Source organism: Trematomus bernacchii, unplaced genomic scaffold, assembly GCF_902827165.1.
Source record: "Trematomus bernacchii unplaced genomic scaffold, fTreBer1.1, whole genome shotgun sequence".
In the NCBI taxonomy this organism is placed as follows: domain Eukaryota; kingdom Metazoa; phylum Chordata; class Actinopteri; order Perciformes; family Nototheniidae; genus Trematomus; species Trematomus bernacchii.
This window is the reverse complement of record NW_022987714.1, coordinates 9,706,613-9,724,543: the sequence shown is the minus strand read 5'-3', so window position 1 is coordinate 9,724,543 and position 17,931 is coordinate 9,706,613. Positions and strand designations below refer to the sequence as shown.

At 40.2% G+C, this 17,931-nt stretch overlaps 1 protein-coding gene across 3 annotated transcripts in view; it reads left to right on the top strand.

Moving 5' to 3' along the window:
* Positions 1-17,931, top strand: part of osbpl5 (oxysterol binding protein-like 5) — a 48,227-nt gene that overhangs the window by 9,234 nt on the left and 21,062 nt on the right. For 2 of the 3 annotated variants that reach the window (XM_034141570.1, XM_034141568.1), the window contains exon 2: positions 697-758. The gene's annotated coding sequence lies outside the window, so the exon portion shown is untranslated. Of the gene's footprint in view, positions 1-524; positions 759-17,931 lie in introns of those variants that run through there. The other variant, XM_034141569.1, reaches the window with a different exon arrangement.

Here is a 17,931-nt window from a genome sequence, read left to right as displayed (position 1 = left end):
TTCAGATTTGTGGCTTATCGCACATCCCAGCTGTTGGAGAATGCATTGTTCTATGCACAGGCAGGATTTTAAGGGAATACAATAAGAAAAAAACGAATTGGGTTTTGAAAACAGCATTTGTTTCAGTTAACAATATACTGTATTTTAAGTAGAAGCATTTAGAGTGAGAGTCAATTTTAAGATTAAAATTGGTGGTGTATTTAAAATACTGTGAGATTCCTTCAGTATTCCTGGATTCACATCCTATTAGGGTCTGTATTTGTTTTGAGTAGTACTCCTTCATGTTTCTGTTGACTTAGTAAACACAAACTGAACAGAATCCTTTTTCTTAACATGGAAAAAAAAATGGACAGTTCTTCTTGCTGCAGTAATCGGTTATACTTTCACTTTCAATTACCTTGTTGAATTCGATGATAGATTGTCAAGTAGTTCCTTAGTGCTAAATATATGTTAGCTGGAGACTGTCCGGAACCATATGTTTGAGGGTGGTTTGTGTGCATGTGGTAAACAGACGTTTGGCCCCGAGAGATGTTAGCGGCTCCAGTGAGAATGGGTTGGGTGGAGCTCCACCCTCCTTAACACAGTGGTGTGACCAGGAGGAGCATGGGAAGGAGAGACACCGGGAGTCAGGCAGTCGGTGTGTTTTTACCGTGTGGGTTAAAGTGAAACCTTATGCTTACTTTTGTTTTTCTGCAGGTGAGACGAGCTGCTCCCACAAAGGCTTCTGGATGCGGTGCCTCCTGCGGCTCAGGTGAAATGTAAGCTGAGCCCTCGCCTGCGGGCACACTCTTTATTGTGTTAATAATGCATTCGCTGGGTTAAGGTGGCTAGCTATCAGTTTGTACCTAGAGTTAATCAAGTGGTTTGCATGCTTTATTCACATGTCATTTCCCAAGTATTTATCTATGAACCGGTTTTCTCTCATGCGTCAGTCTACTTTCAACATCTGTCATAAATGCTGGTTCATTTTTAACTCACTTTCTGAGCAGAAGAGAAAATTGGACCATGTCTCTCAAAGTGTGAAGTAGATCTGTTTTATGCCAGTTTTTATTACACTTTTAAGTACATTTGCTCTCTAGCTTTCTGATCAGTGTCAGTTATTGCTGTAAAGCTTAAATCTGTGCTGGTTTGTTGACTTCTGCATTCCCAAGTGAGCAGTTATGTGTCGGCTACAAAGTTGAAGCCCAGGGCAGCATTGAAAGAAGAGAAACTGTTTGACAGAACTGAGAGCGGCAGCTTACAGGGTGTGTCAGATTCGTTTGGGTTAGAAGGAGTAAATGTTTGGGTTGCACAAGGACAGTCGGCTGCAGAGTGGTACTTCAGATAGATACGCAAAGCCCTAAAACCGGTGGTTTGCCTGGAGTACATGTTGATCTTTCATTCAGTGGCAGAGGAAGTGTAATGACTAGTTACTATTTCTTTTTTCAGCATTGGATCCTGAGCACACTGTGTATTTTGCTCTTTATGGTGTTTGTTGTAAAAACAGGACTCGAGTCATTCAGCTGTGTGACACATCTGTCAATGGGGCGTAAAGATAGAAACTAGGTGATCTTATTCAAATAATTGTTGAGTAAAAGTACCTTCAGTTGTGATAGTATTAGACTGATAGACACATTGAACTTGCATTGCTGTAGTATCTGGAGTTTCCTGCTTTGCTGTTCCATACAGACCTAAGGTTTTAGCAGACTGTAGCCATGAAAACATACCACTGGCCTGCTCATATCAGTCAGGAAGCATTTTAGTTCAGCCTTGCCCAAGTTGTTTATCTTGGCATGTGTTTGCAGCATAGAGATGCATGAGTTTGAACTACAAATTGCACATTAACCAGGCAGAATGTCTCAACCAGTACCCATCTGCCCACATCTGGGCTACTTTAGTCCCACTTTTTTGTCTGTCTTTGAAAGCCACACACATTCAGACTATCTGATTTACTTGTGCTGAGATAATGGTTATAAAAACATTATAGTTTATGTTTCTGTGCAATGGTTGAGTGGTTTCATAGTTCTCTGATTTGTGCTTCATTAATAAGGCTTAGTTTTGACCACACAATGTGCACATAATAAAAAAATCATACACTGGGTCAACAGACGCAGGATGTTTTTATTTTTCTTCATGTTCCCAATCTTTCAAATCAGCAGTGAATCACAGTTTGTTTCAGATACACCATACACACGCTTTGAAGTTAAAACTGTGATCCCAATTTGGTCTTTCTCTTTTTTAAAACAGCATAGTATTAATTTATGGTTTTAAGTGCAGCGAGAGTAACGTGATGGAACAATGAGATGTACTGCTTGCGTCATACCCTAAATGATCATAGGCCCATATATTTTTAGTCTATGTTTGTCTGGACCTGGTCAATGAAAGACTCATATATGAAGGGCATGACCTTCTAAAAATGTATCTAAAGGACAAGTAGTTCCAAATGGGTTGACAGGCAGAATAGATCAACAGGAGGAGTACTAGTAATGCTTAATAGCATCTGCATTGAGAGTACCTGGCCGTCTCCTTTGATCGGCATGCAAAGCGTAATATAATGAGATCAACACTGAGGGAGACGGAGTGAGATTTATGTTTATTTATTGTGCTGCTGGAGAGACTCTCCCTGCTTATTATTGACACATGGTAACCAATCTGGACCCCCTATTCCTCTTTGTAAACGGCATAATAAAGGCACAAATTAAAATGTCGACCTCTTACTTATTAGGGCGGAATTAGAAATCTATTTAGTGGAGATCTCAAACGTTGGCCAAGACAAAGTCTGTACGCACAGATAAATACCAACAGGGGACAGTTTGAAAGCAAAATGTTCTGTTATTCTGTTGTACTGATCCTCAAAGGGGCAATTTGTTAGCCGACTGGGGCCTTTCTGTCTGCAGTTTGCATTTTCTCCCTGCACCTGCATAGTTTTTCCAAAGCCATGCAGGTGAGGTTAATTGGCAGCTAAGGATGTGAGCGTGGATGTTTGTGTGTCATCATGTGTCAGCCCTGTGATTTTTTTTTTAGGTCTTCTGCTTCAAAGTAAAAGTGGATATAGGTAATGGATGGATGATACTTTAACATAAAATAGCATCTTTAGGAGAGCTATTACCGATTGTCCATTCTTGCTTATAAATACAATAAATTGTGTGAATGATTAGCACTCAGGCGAGGACAAGCCTGTGTATTTTGTCAGTGAAAAGCCTGGGAGCGGCTGACAGCTCCTATTAAAGTGTCTGTCATTGTGGGATTGATGAAGGGACAGAAAGGCGACAGGTGGTAAACAAGAAAGTGAGGATGGACAGGATGTGGGAGTTGTTGATCTGTTGACCAAAACCTTCATTACATTTGTCTAATGAGGCACTCGGTCCTAGCAAAATAGTGAAGTGAATGTTGAATACAGCATCAGACAGATAGATAGATTGCCTCTTATACTCTAGGGTTGCCAGATGTGAAGAAAATATGGTAGTAAAATACATTTTGGTGGAGAAAATAATGTGTAAAACATGGAAACCCCTTATAGGTGTACTATATATTGTTATTCTCAGAATATTTTGGGTTATCCATCACAACTAAGCATGCAGTTAACATTTGGCACTATTCATGCACTAAGAAACTGAACAGTTTATCACAAAAAGCTTTTATACATTCATTATTATCTTCTTCAGAGGGATAACAGCCTGCTGAAGTCAGGCTGTGCAATCTTTTGTTTTGCATATATTATGGCTTTTTGAGAAACCTAGTGACTAGTCAAAACGTTTGTCTCTTGTTGGAGAAGATTAAATAAATACGGGAATTGCTATGGCAAAGAGTATTTACATAATCTTGACTGGTATTGTAAAAAGGGGCTGGAGGCAACTTTAGTTTTTGCTATAATTCAAAAAACGATTGATTTTTCAATTTTAATTATGATGTCAGAACGGTTTGGATACACCCTGCAATAGAATAAGATGATTTCACATAGACAGCAGTAGAAGGGGAGCACAGTGGCTGTTTAGTCATTACACCTATAGAAAGGTTTAGCCTCATTACCTTACGTAAATGTAGCTTCTGTGGTGGCTTGTGACACAACTATCAAGTGACTGCTTTGACTAAGAGCAGAACTTTTAGCTAATAGACCCAATTACCCCTTATTCAGTGTTTTGCAAATCATGAACACGGCTTACTGTGACGGTATTCATTTATCTTTGGTGTGAGAGCACCGAGAAGTCCAATATAGACAATCGGCCAACTTGTTCTCCTTTTGGTAAGAATGTATGTGTTGTGATGAGATAAGAGGCTTGGAGTTTGGTAATTGGTGTTAGTTGGCTTGTTCTTTCTATCATTCTTTTTTTGGATATATAAACCTGGAACTAACTAACTATGCATTGAAATGCAGACAAACAAAGCTGTTTCTAGCCAGCAGCATTCACCAACCTTGTGTGTGCTAAATGTTTCTGTGTAGGTGTGTGATAGCTAAGAATCTTTTTTTAGACTTCTGCTCATTCCCCCCACAGTCTCTGCTTTGCTGTTTGTTCATTCATAAAGTCCTATAGCTGCAGTATAGGCAGTTTTTCTTCCAGTTGAATACTTCTCAAATGTTCTTTGCTCCACGGTTTAGCTGGCAAAGCAGGTTTATATATATATAGCCATCTAATTTTTATTCAGTTTTAAAATTAGGCAGTCCGTTTCTTTTGCCAACAACCAGCTTATGAGTCGATGGGAAGGCAGAAGCAGCACTTTTGGGTTTGAAAGAGATACTATTGCAGAGATCATGAGCATCGTATATTTGCCAGTTAAAATGCCCAAAACATATACAGTGTATAGCTATATTGTATTGGTTCTTGGCAGCTGGTGAGATTAAGTGGTATATAACAGTCTGTATTGTGGTTCCATCTCGAAATACATGGCATAGAGCTGGAGGGAAGGTTATTTTTGATATTTGTTGACATTGCCAAACTATTAGATGGGTATTTTTATACAGTAAATAAACTGCTCTGAACACAAGCTGGTGTTTCCCAGACATACTGTGTATTCTGCTCTCACCTTAAACCATGTGAACTTTCTCGTGTTGCCTATTCTTTCTCAGCAAACGTCCTGCTTTGCCATCAAACAGATACATAATTAAGTCCTTGTTAATGTAACGTAAATTGCTGTTGATCCCTGCCCCTTCCTTGTAGCAATTTTGGTATTTGAGTGCCTTGCTGAAGGGCACTTTGTTAAGCCTTACCGTTGCTGTGTTCTGATCAAATGTTGTGTTCAATGGCATTCAAACGATAAAAACGCTGCTGAAGGTTCATCCATAGGTTAATCCAATGTGTCTGTGTCGCTTTGAAATGATTACTGATAATCCATCATTCCATTTTATGTCAATAACGGACAGTGGCGAGCCGTGAGTTTTATACCTAGGCCCTCTGACCCCCCCCTTCCCTCGAAAAAAATAAATAAAGAAGAGTTATTACGTCACAGCGTATACTTCAGCGGAATATCAAAACAACGGCCCGGGGTGCAAAACGCATCAATGACAGCGACCCTCTACCACACAAAACAACACCATTTATATAAACACCTATCATGACAGGGCACCCACAGCCAAGTAACAATTAAAAATGAATTAAGTCGGCACGGCTTAGGCCTACCTTTGATGATCAAATCACTTAAACACAAAGTCCATCCTCCCGTCCTTTTGGATGAAGCACTTGATGGCGGGTCATGCAGCTGATCCTTTGCCACTCCAATTTATCATTGTAACTCAATCTTGAAAATGACTCGGTTAATAATTTCGCAACGATGTCATCACTATCACTGACATGAGCCATCATGAACGAACTTATGCTAATCATAAATCTATCGATTCGAAATGATAAAAGTAGGGTAGACATGTGGACATTATCCGGCTGAACAAAACGTGCATTTATCAAACGGGTTCGTTTTCCACAGACCTTATTTTTAGCTATTTTCCAAAATCCTATGGAGAAATCCCATTGCTTTTTTGTCGAGGGAACCCATGCGCAGCTTACTTCCGGGTTTTAGGACGCGTCACTGCACCACTCTATAACACACATGCATAAACTTCACAGCGGGCGAAACTTATCATAAAGTCTGCGAAAATAAAGCCCACCCATTTAGAGGGAAGATATGATTGGTCAATTGTACTGTCATTTGCCATTACTCTCTCGTTGAGTTACTATAGCGGGCCCTCTGTGAATTTACAGCAGGACCACCAATCAGCTCCTATCTTCACAGTAACTCACATTCAAACAGAAACTGAACAGGCAGATTCGAAGGATTTATTTCTTTGGAAATGTTTTTTTTTTTTTATGTTTTCAATTTTTTTTTTTTTTAATATCTTAGGCCCTCAGAGAGGGCCTTGAGGGCCCTGACGGCTCGCCACTGATAACAGAGTTTTCATATAGAGCTGCTACGATAGCTACTAGAGTGTATGACCGCTTCCGGTTCTGGGGCATTCTGGCTACGCATCACTCATTCCCCAATGGGTAATGTTTAGATGGATTTTAGGAACTTCCCCTCGATTCTATTGGCTCTAACGGTTAAAAAGAGGTGTCAATCATCAAAATCGACCGACGAGGGCCAGAGATATGGAAAATGCACCCAAATGACCCCAGAAGTGGGTTTGAAATGGAAATGGACCTCCTCCAATTAGGTTTTCCCAGCCAGGCAGGAGATTAAGATCATGAGCTTTGATGTTTCAAGCCCTCTTATTTTGAAGTTATTTAAAAAAAGTTAATGCCACTTCATTTTAATCTCCACTTTTCTCTTCACAATCCACTTTTTCCCTTTTCTATCTCACTAGTAATAAGAAAAACAGTCCTACTGACCGTGTGTAATACTGATTGAGTAAAAAGGTAAGCTGTGCCAACTAAAGAAATGGACCCCTTGTGAATTCCCTACATTTATGCACTCAAATAATTGTTTTCCAAATTGGCTCATTCATTTATAGCAGGGGTGGGGAACCTCTGGCCTCCGGGCCGTATACGGCCCGCGAGACCATTTGATACGGCCCTCGAGGTAATTTATATATACATGCAAAAAAGAAAAAATGTAAGAAATCTAGACTGCAAAATAATTAAACAAGCGAGTGCCTGTTTTTCCTGGCTAAAGTCAGGGTCCTTGAACACAACACGAGCCTAACGTGTCATCACGTGGTATATGTCTCGTCTGACAGGGGTGCAGTTCTGACGGAGAGCACCAGAACGCGGCTCCGGCACTTCAGATAAGGAGCCGTACACATGCCGCAGTTTTTGCGTGTCTGTGTCTTAGTTGAAAGCCCAGTGGCGATCTGTTCATCTGTCATACTGATCATACAGTCAATAACTTTGTTGTTATTAGCATCTGGTTAGCTAGCTATGCTAACGAATATGAGAAGCTTTTTCTACAACAAGTGAGGTAAAGGCACATCTTTATATGATCATAAAAATCATAGTTATAAAAAAATAAGAGAATAAAGTAAACGGGTATAAAATACGATATGACAGTAAAAACAAGTTGTTATCAATAAACAAGAATACAGTTTGAAAGGGGAGTGATTTGTAAAATATCCATAAAGAAAAATAAATCTGCTTACAGTTCTGTTTCATATGGGTGTTGAGAGATGTATCCATAGATCTCCTAATGTTGCTCTCAAAGTGCACCAGATTGATGCTTTTAACTAAAAATCTTCCCGGGGGAGCATGCCCCCGGACCCCCCTAGAGGAGGTTAGGTCCCCCCCCCCCCCCCACTTAAATCATGTCCACATGGATAGGAAACTAAATACATTTGCACACATCTTGTGTCCATATCTTTCTGTTTTGGTGGTCATGCCACAACCGTGCACGTGCATGCGGGAGTCATTGTAAGATATCTGGATTAAGAGGTTGCTTTTTCTTTGCACAGCATGAAAGAAAGGCGAAATGAATGTGCTGTGATTTTTGTTTTTTTAAGCAGAGGTCAATAATTGGTACGGCCCTCGCAGGATGTTGAAAAAATTGAAATGGCCCTTGAGAGGAAAAAGGTTCCCCACCCCTGATTTATAGTGTATAGCCCCCCTGGGCCTTAACAACCATTACTCATTGAGAAAACAATGCACTGCTATAAAAATACGTTTTACAAGGTTAAGCTCAGGCTAACTTTCAGTCATCTGGTGCTTAATACAAATATGGACAAGAAACACAAAATGTCCCATCGACACAGTGAGATGAACTACAAAATGTCTTTAACCCAAGAAAAGTAATGTTTCAGTTAATCCTGTCCTCATATAAAAATGAAATTTCTGTGACATGAGTTGGAAAGATCCATTCATAAAATATCAATTTAATTAAATAGTTTAGTACAGGGAAAACATCCTCCTGGCCACTGAGGAAAACATTTGATTTAGGTTACTGCTGTAAAAGGTCTAAGTAGTTTTAAACCAAGGCTTCGCAATCTTTTTCCAACCTGACTTTAGTTTATTAAATAATGTAGTACACCAAAGCATGCATTTTTAAATTGAATTGATGTAGCTTATCCATTATGCTTACTTTGAAGAATGGAAATCCAAGGGGTACATTTTCTCTTTCTTGGCACTGTATGAATGATATGGCATATACCAAAGTTTAGTAGAACTCCAAAGGAAGAACACTCAAATAGGTATGAATAAATAAACTGAACAACATGCATTTCAAATAGCAGAAGTATTTACATAGGGAGCCAAAACCCGCAAAGATTCTTTAAAGGAGGTGTAAGGTACATGTTTGTAGGATGAAGGATATTTTTGTAACTGTCTTCAATATATATATTCCAAAAGAAATAGATAACATCAATACATATTTATTTAGAATATGTTTTTATAAAGTCACTCATTTTCATGTAGTATTATACATTTTAATCAGCGTTTCCGCCAGGGGGGCGTCTTGCCGTCATTTGTCCAAAAAAATAAATAATTCGAAGAGTTTTTATCGCTTGAAATGACGAAAAGGAAAAAGGTTAAGGACATCCCTCTGTTGGAGGTAACTTGAAGAGCCGAAAAAGCCGGCGCTTCTTAAAGCCGAGCCGAGCCAAATGATCCGTCTCACTAACGTAAAGAGATAGTATCTATAAGGGACGGCTCAATTCAAAATTCAAGAATCTCAGCCCTGGTCTGGCGGAAACACTGATTTTAATTATTATCATTTATATTAAGAACAGGCCTACTTAATGTTCCTGATATTTACTTTTGCTCAAAACACAAATATTCTCAAATAAATACTTGATTTATCATCATGATGATATTTATAGCTGCAGCCCTACCATGATTGTTGACTAAGTCAATCCACTGCGTATTAGGGATGCCAGAAACTGACCATGATCAAAATCGGACAGCCCTGGCGAATATTAATCGATTATTCGACACCCGTCCCCCCCCGTCCCCCCCCCAAAGCGGGAGAGAAAAAAAAAAAGTATTTTCGCAGAGCTTGCATTTGACTTCATTTGCACTTGTCAGTTTGAAGTAGTTCCACGAGGAACTCTTCTGTGGACGTGCCGCTCTGTTCATCTTTAGTTGTGTTCTCACTGTTCTGTCGCCAATAAATCAATCGCACGTGTGACGGAGAGGGAGGGAGGGGGGCGGGGTCGGTGTGTAGCAGGCTGCAGCAGCAGTCTGCACTCTGCGCTGGCTTCCTCCAAGTTTACAGTAAAACAAACTGGTGGTGTGATCAATGGTCATTTACAATTATTAATACTATTACTATTATTAGCATTAGTCTATATTTTGGTTGAAACCAAACCAGGAAAAAAAAGAAAAACAAATATTAATAAAAAAATATATAAATAAAATCGAATTTTAAAAATAATCTTCGATTATGGAGACTGTAACGAATAATCGAATAATCGCTGGCATCCCTACTGCGTATCCTTCATACTGTCATGGCTCTGCTGCTTCCTCTGGCTCACAGCTGTATGAGAGTTACTGGAGGTCTTTGTCACTTTGTGTTTGTGTCTCTTTACTCGGGGTGCATGTACTGCGTGTGGTAAACCAGTGTGCTGCTGATGTTGATATTCAGCCAAGTACTGTCAGATCTGTGTGTTTTGTGTACATCTTCATTGCACTGACACTGAGGGGGTCTTCAGTTGTGGCAAAGTGCGAGTGTCCTCAATGTTCCAAGAAAAGGAACACCATGAAAACAAACAAGTGAGGGAGGATGTACTAGTGCCAATCAAAATCATGGCTGCAGCCTCTCAAAGTGAGACGATGAAGTCTTTTGATACTAAACATGTAAAGATAGTGTTTGTCGGTCCATGCATATATGTGCATGTGTGTAGTGTAACAAAGTGGGCATGCTTGGCACCGCTGCATTCATCAGCACAGCCTGGCTCAGCCTGCCTAAGGCTGGTTCTCACACACAGCCACCTCTGGCCTGTGTCCAACAACACAGACAGCCAGCTGGCTCGCTCTGTCTACCAGGTCAAATGGTTCCAGTGCCATAGATTGAGATTTCAGGTTTTTTAAGCAATAACACGACTGCTTTATTAAAACAGTTGGGTATATAAACTTGAACATGTTTGTTGGCGGGCTGACTGAGCTTTGCTTTACACTATGGGTATTTGTCTTATCACATCAAGATGACAAGATATGTGAGATATGAAAAACAGGACACCGAATTAGCATTGTTTACCAGCCAAATGCAGATAGAGATATGGTAGTGGTTACAATATTTGCTTTTTCTAACCAGCCAAGCAATAATAAGATATTAAATGACTAGTCAAATTTGAAAATTCACTTGCCTTGTGGCTTGTACATTTTGCATGCTGAAAAATAAAGAAAGTACAGATAACATTGGAATTAATATAACTCTCATGAACATAGACTGTATATAAAAAGTCGACATCACCGTGAGTTTGTAGACTGCTGTTTTTCAGCCTTAAGTTTGGCCATTTGGCTGTCACCGTCTTGGATTTTTCGTCGTCAACGTCTCGGTTTCTTTTTTTAACCATTGGAGGATACATGAGGGTTTTAGCTAAGTACGATCCAACACTGAAACAGACGTATACTTAATGAACTATTAACACAATGTAAAGGATTAAAGTTAAAGTAAGATGAAAACAAGGAAAACACCCAAACTAGATATTTAGTTGGAAGCAACCTGTCAATCACTAGGTAGATACGCCCTGAAGCATACTCTGCTTCATGGAACCATCATTTAAAAAAAATATATTATGTTGTATTAAAGAAGACTTAAAACTAGTGATTGAGACCATTATCTCATTAAGTAATTCTTTACTGGGGAAATAAACCAAGTAAGGAGTAGGGTCATTTTCTTGTAGGCTTCTATACAATCGGACTTATCTTTGCAATTATTGAAGACATTTTATCCTGTGTGATTATTTGTCCCAGGAAGTTGTCCGCTTCAAGTAGGGATATGATTGGAGAAAATACACATAAACAAACACTAGAGGCAGAGGAACCCAGAGAGAAAGATGTTTAAAGATCTCTGCTTTTATTTTGATAGAGCCTTATCTCTGGCTCTGTTTTCAGAAACATGTTGGTTAATATTTTTGCTGAAATGGAATCGGTGCTCATTTCCCACCCCTTGTAGAGAATCGTATACGTCTCATTTTCAGTCCGTGTTTACCTTGCTCTTTCCCTACTCGCTGACACACGTCTCTGTTCCCAGAGACACTGTCTGTACGCGGTGAGGTTGTGTCTCCTGCCAGTCGAACCTGAAACACATTGAACAGTGAAGGCATCACCCCCCCCCCCCCCCAACACTCAGGTCACAGCTGAGCAAAACGTAAACAACCTCGCACAACTTTCCTGGACTACATACAAGCTGAAATTCCCCATCAAATGAGCTAGACCTAAAGTAAGTTAATAGAGGTTCATGGACTAGGAACGTGGTCTACTATTCCCAGATGCTATTGCAGCATCTGGGAGGTGCATGCTGGGTAAAGCACGGAGAAGATTGTGACCTTAAGGTATAAGTGGAGTGAAGGTTTACTTTTGTAACGGACCTCACACAAGAAAGGGAGTTTCCTATTTTAAGTAAGATCAAATGGGAACTCTGTCTGGAAGGCATTTTCTCCATTTAAGTTTCTTAAAATATACTCGCACCCCCCGCAAGTCTTGGAATAGAACAACTAAACCACACATCCTCCCACAGAGTCCCAAAATTAGCCTCCTTTTTAAATGGTAACAGCTGACCTAGTTCTACCTCCTTCGTGTCCTTCTAGACACAGTAGTCATAGCTTTAGATTTTTTTGCAGTTTTAATGTAGTTAGAACTGTTTTAGATCTCAGTTTCTAAGGCTACTTCTCCCATTTCGTAGTCAGGACAACAGCTGTAACACTCACTTAATATATTTCTATTGCCTATGCCTGCTCGTGGCATTCATTGGGACTGACCCTAGGCCCAGTGTGTACAATTGTATTTTGCGAGATTTATTTGAATGACCATTCAGATGTGTGTTGCTCTGTTATGAATGAGGCTAAAATGGTATGCATTTTATCTGAGAGATACATGTTCCAAGTAATATAGGTGTCAGTTCGTTTTTTAGTGAGGTGTACTGTTTTTCTTAACAATAGTTACATGTTTTACAGGATATGTCAGTAGATGATGACACATTTCATCCTGTTTCTTTTGAGGAAATAATCAAACCAACCGAACATGTGGATATTGTAAGGATAGTAACTATGTCTGTGAGCAATCCTGCAGCGGAGGCAGTGGTTGAAATGCACTGCACTTAAGCAAATGGAAGAACACATCTTGCTTGTGTGTGAATCCCCACTCCCTATGGTTCCATTTGAAGAAAAACAAGTGGTCTTAGTGCTGCAGTATGTTGCAGAGTTCATTGTTGATGCACATACTGTACTTGGTGACAGCCTATTGGTGTATATCTAGGTCATAGGGCCATCCATTAGTCCTTTCACTGGAGACGGGGGATAACGGGGTTGGGGGTGATGAGGGAGGACAGATGGGAGTGATGGAAGGATGAAGAGAGTGTCTGGACTTAATCTGGGCCATCATATTAGCAACAGCTGGCTTGATGATGCCTGTCAGAATTACAAGGCTCTCACACTTACACACTCAAGCTTAGCAGATTTTGCAGTTTGCACATTACAAGTTTTCTAGTCAAGACCACAAGCAATTTGGTTGAAGAAAGTATGTCTTTTAATTTGCATATTATATAATTATTCCCGTATTGTGCAATCTTTTTTTATACTAAATATGTGTCTCGCTGTACATTTTAAATCTGTGAAAAGTGTATCAGTCAGGGCAAACTTGTTGAATTATGAATATGCATAATGAAATCCCATAATGGAGTTAGATGAAGATGTTTCACAGCCCTTTTTAAAATCGACTGCATTGTTGCGCGCCTGCCGGCATCAGGGGGGGGGGGGGGGGTTACATTTTCCCTTCTTCTCTCAAACTCTTAATGTTATTTGCTCATGTAAGCTAGCTTTTTACTAGACTCATAGCTGTGATGCTACTAGAACACCACATGGGCAAAAGAGATGTTAAAGAGTAGTTGACAGGGATGGGGTGAGGGGACAACATGCCTTCTATATCAGGGATCCTGAACTCTATATGACACTTCCTCCTTAAAAAGCAGTAGTGCTGACAGGTTGACGGCGTCTGGAAATCTTTTTTTACAAGAGGACAATTTATTTTTACTGTCATTTATATTGTTTTGTTTTTTTGGTTCAGTTTTCACACCATACTAGTGTAAAACCGTGTACCCACAGTAGCTCCTGCAGTGCTGCTTTGAGACAGCTGATCTAATCACTATTTTTACTTGAATCTAATCATCTAAACATTGATATAGTTCAGAGTTGTTGAGGCAGAATGTTAGCACAGTAATGGACGGTTGACAACTTAAACCCAACACGACACCATGTTCCCAGCTGCTCCAGTGTGCTGTGAATGTGTACTCAATCAATTGAGTAAACTGTCTCTCAGGCAGATTTTCAGGCAGTGTTTTTGTGTTGATTTTAGGGTTGTGGATTTAGATAATGTGTAACTTTAGTCCTCTCTAGCAATAATATATAATAAGGGCCCATATCCACATGTTGCCTTTTCTGAGGGCTGACATTTCTTTCAGTTGATTCCAATGAGAATGATTAAAACAAACTGAAGTAAAGTGCCAGAAACCTAATATAGACATTAGCGGGGACAAAAACGATCATGATAAAGACCAAAAAGCCTGTTGTTTGAGAGGATCGTACAGGCAGACGCGGAGTATTTCTGTAGGTTAGTGTTGTACTTTCATCTCCTCCTTACTCTACAGCTGTCAGACTGAGCAGTTCATTTAGACCCAGTGTAAGAACAAGCATCTTACAGTGGGCGTTTTTGCTGAAAGAATAATGTCAAACAAATATATGGTAGCACCAAGATATAGTTTTAGTCTAGTAACTCTGTCATACAACAGAGGTAGTATGTTGCCAAGAAATGGTCGTCATAGAAACAATAAAAAAGCACTGGGATTTATTTGTTCTGATTAATTGCCCAGGAGCAGGTGCCCTGCCAGCACCTTTCTACCAGAAAAAGGCGCCATGTGCACACAGGCCCTCAGACAGACTAGCCATGGTTACGGTCAGCCACTCTTTCCCCAGCCCAGCCTTGTGTGTCCCTGAGAGAGCATTATGCCTGTTATATCAGTCAAGCATGTTAACAACATACAGGTTAGAACATGTCAACATGACTCCTCGCTCTGTTTTCCCTCCCTCCTCCTCCCAGTTGGTGAAATGATTACTAAAAACGAGCATGCCCCATGTGACCGCAATAAGTGCTTTCACCTCAACAAGGTAACTGTGGGTCAGACACTTTTTGTTATTGTTGTGTTTTATCCCTCCTACTTTTCATAGTTCAAGGTTAATGTGTGACACAGGAATGTGTGTTATTGACTGCCCTGCTGCTGTTATCTTTTCCACAAGTCGTTCCTATCACTGGGTAAATATTAGCTGAGCACCTGCCTCGCATTGGCAGTTGTAGATTGAGTCTAGGTTCGCCTAGCTTGCCAAAGGTTGTGTGCATTGTGGAGTGAGTTGTGAGAGTGGAGGTTTAGTATATTAAATGTTGTGTTTCAGTATTAGTTGAAGGTCAGTTAAAAGTTACAGTGGCTGCTTAGAGAAGCAAAAAACTGCTTGAATGTGTCCTTGATTGCCATTGCACAGGATCCCTTTTATATTTTCTCCTTTGTCAATATATTAAATAATCATGAATCTTGAAAACACCTTTCTACCAGCATAGATATAATATATTATATACTGATTTTTAGGCACGCTGATAAATCCGAATGTCCTTTTGCTGTTCATGTTCAGTAATGCTTCCCTTCACAGTAACACTTTCTCAATTACACACACTTTATCTTCTCTTTAATCTGTAAGAAGGCCATTACTGAACTTTAGATGAGACGGTACCCTCATGTTTTCAATATATTTGTACTTGAAATCATTGTGTTAAAATCAAGTATTGAATATTATTTTCTGTCGCCTTAAACTTTTAACATACTCATGAATAGCAGTATTGCAATGAAGCAAATATTGTTGATTATAGTGTGATTTTATAAAATAGATCTCTGATGTTGTTAGATTGTATCTCTCTGGACAACTGCTGGTGTTGGTTCTGTGCACTCACATATGTGTGTTTGTGAGTAATGCACACTCAATGCGGCCCGCTCTGCCACTGCTGCTGAGACCGGGGATGAGCATTTTCTCATGTGTAATCCTCCCTTCAGTCTGCAGCAACACACATACACTCACGGCCACGTATGCACATCCACACACTCATTTATTATGCTTACGTCATTCAACAAAGTCCACACAATCACCAGTGGAATGGCTTCTGTTTATGCTCAACTGACAGGTCCACACGCAAAACTAACACATGAAGCATGCGCGGATTCCACACCCATGCTCAGTCTAGACTGCGTAATATGCTCACACACATAGTTCCAGCGAATCTCCGCCCTGCAGATGTGACAACCAGCTGTGATTGGTCTGTCCCGTCGCTCTGCATGTCTGCCCACATCTTGACCCGCCCTAGGGCCTGCACTGTACGTGGTATTAATTCTCCATGTGTGACTTTCCTGATACAGTTTGGCCGCCCCTTGCAGGTACTGTGGTGTAATTTCAAAGCTTCATGCTCTTTTCCACAAAGCCTGCATCACACTCAGGGTTCCCAGCACTCTCCTACACATGCACACATGCACTGCAGCATCAGAAAGCTATTTATAGACCTGCTCCACAAGGACAAAAAAAAAAAACTCCTTTTCAATAAGAAATAATATTCCTTTTCCTCTCTCATATCTTGGTTGTTCATAGCAGCCTCTTTGAAAGGACAAAGGAGTAGAGGGCAGGAGGAAGAAAGGCACATAAGATCAGAAATGAGAAGGGAGTCAGGAGGCTGAGGGAATGAGTCACAGAGGCAGGGTGAAACAAGGAGGAAGGCAGGGAGTGGTGCGCGTGTATACGGATGTGTATTTTTAATATGTGCATAGACTTTAGGTACTTGCCGAGGGAGGGTACAGTTTGTTAACTGCCAGGGTCCTCAAGCGCTTCATGCTGTTTTCAATGTGAATTTCAAGTATAAGCCTTTGTCAACCCACAGGTTTTATTTCCATCAATTACCAGTACGTACACCTTAGCGAACGGCACATTCCTCATGCACTGACTAGAGTAATCACAGTTGAATGGTGTGGGAGAGCTGAACGATGAATCAGTCTGTGAAAATATTCTATGAATGAATTGTATGTAACGCTGCACTGTTCTAGGATATTATAATTGATGGCTCGTAGGCGAGACTGCTCTGTAGGCTGGGAGACAGTGGGACTTGTCTACTGTGTTTGTGCACTTAAAGAAAATGAATGGGATTATATTGATCAGAGCGGAGAGCAGTGTGGCCATGCAGACAGACCCAGGTGGTAACAGCTGCGCGCCATTAACCTCAGCAGTATACCGTCAGCTCTGGTTTGCCCTGATCAGCCCAGCACCCAGTTGAACAAGCGTACTGTTTAAATCTGTCTGGAAACAGCCGTGACCCTCAGCAGTTGTTAATAACGTGCTAACAATACTTTGCTACCTCAATCGTTAAATAGCTCAGCAGAGGAGAAAACAAGGCACCAGAGATGGTAGAGAAACCGGGCAAAGTAATGCAACGTCATTGTGTCTCTTTGTATCAAAGAAGATAAACATGCCTGTCATTAAATCCACAAAGATTTACAGAGGCTTAAAGTCTTGATACAGTGTTTGTCTCTTGTTTACTGTAGGCCTATTCAAAGACCCGTTTGGTGTCTTTTATGAAGGGATGGGATATAGGATTTGTTTGTATATCTCATGATTAAAAACCTAATAACAATGGTATTTTCAGTTAATAGAGAAGCTGTCAAGTTAATTATCATGATCAAATAAACAATAATGATTTTCTTTTTGAAATACACAAATGACCATGTTAGAAAAAGACAGACTGACTTAATGTTGCTATTTATTTGTATCCTTTGTTTATTCTTAGGGGAGGCTTAAGATCTACGATTACTTTTTTTAAGATTGATTTTTACACAACACAGGATGTTTACTCAAAAAAAAAAGGCAAAGTGTTTCCAGTGTGTTTTTAAGAGCCGTTTAAGGAGCATATTTTAATTAATGAGGCACATCTGGTAATTGTTTTATCCAGGATAGTCATCCCATGCCTACTTGTGTTTTTATAAGCATTGTAGCCTTAAATCTGACTAAAGCTCTCTTTGTTGTAAGATAACAACATGAAGCTGCAGAGTCTCAGCATGATCCGGCCCACATCTGCAGGAGCTGCATGTGGGCCCTTTTGTGTGCCGAGATGTGCATATTATAAGTAAATGGGAATCCTTGTGGATATCAAGGGATTTACTGAAGAAGCGAGCAATGGCCTGTTGAGGCAGGCCGACAGGGAGGATGGAGGATTTGTGGCAATGATGGTGGGAGTCGTGTTGAACACTGAGTCTCTGTAGCTGAGTGACTGAAGTTGTTTAGAGACACTAACCGTCATATACACT